The following is a 743-nucleotide window of genomic DNA, read 5'->3' on the forward strand; positions in this document are numbered from 1 at the left end:
CCTGGGGCAGTGTATTGCAAATTGACAGCCACTGCCCACTCAGTTTAACAGGCAATGACCAGTGTTTTCTAAAAATAAGAAAAAGAGTGTAATAGAAAACATTAGAGTACTTTGCACATTATGAAGTATTGTTTTATGAAATACTTAGTTCAGGCAGGTAAGTAGGTGATGCATCATTACTGTGGGCTGGATCATAATACACAATGCATTTTTACTATGCTCTTGGTCGAGTAGACAAACAATGGCTAAAGTGTGCTCTCATCATTTAGTCCTCCCTTTCTTTCTTTCTTTTTTATTTTTTTTCAATGGGTCTTTACAGCAAAAACTGGAAAGCCTGCTAGACAAATTCTGCAAGAGTTGTTAACACTTTTTTTTTTAACTCTTCTTTTTCAGTGCTGCCAAATAAACAGTGTGCTTCCTTATCATTCCCTTGCATTCATATTCCCCAGAGATACCAAATAGCCTCTGCATACCCATCAGGGTTTTACCTGCCTTGAAGGAGTGATTGCAAGACATATATTACTTTTTAGGATGGAACAGCATGGGTAAAATGAGAGTCACTCATGAAAATTCCACGCATTTTGCAGAACTTAACAAACTGATCACACACACCTTCTCTTTTTCTGGTCAAGGTCATAAGTTGTTTTCAGGATTTGGTCTGAGATTCATCAGAGTCCCATGCATCGTGACACCTTCTGTTGCTAGGCTTCTAAAACCCTGTGTATTTGCACAGGTCCTCTGTG

General features: G+C 38.6%; 1 non-coding gene across 1 annotated transcript; it reads right to left on the reverse strand.

Moving 5' to 3' along the window:
* Positions 1–305: 305 nt before the first annotated feature.
* Positions 306–369, reverse strand: LOC116268726. The gene has a single exon (XR_004175896.1). It is a non-coding gene; the product is annotated as a U7 small nuclear RNA (small nuclear RNA).
* Between the last annotated feature and the right edge of the window lie 374 nt (positions 370–743).

Source organism: Papio anubis, chromosome 8 (genome assembly GCF_008728515.1).
Source record: "Papio anubis isolate 15944 chromosome 8, Panubis1.0, whole genome shotgun sequence".
Lineage (NCBI taxonomy): Eukaryota > Metazoa > Chordata > Mammalia > Primates > Cercopithecidae > Papio > Papio anubis.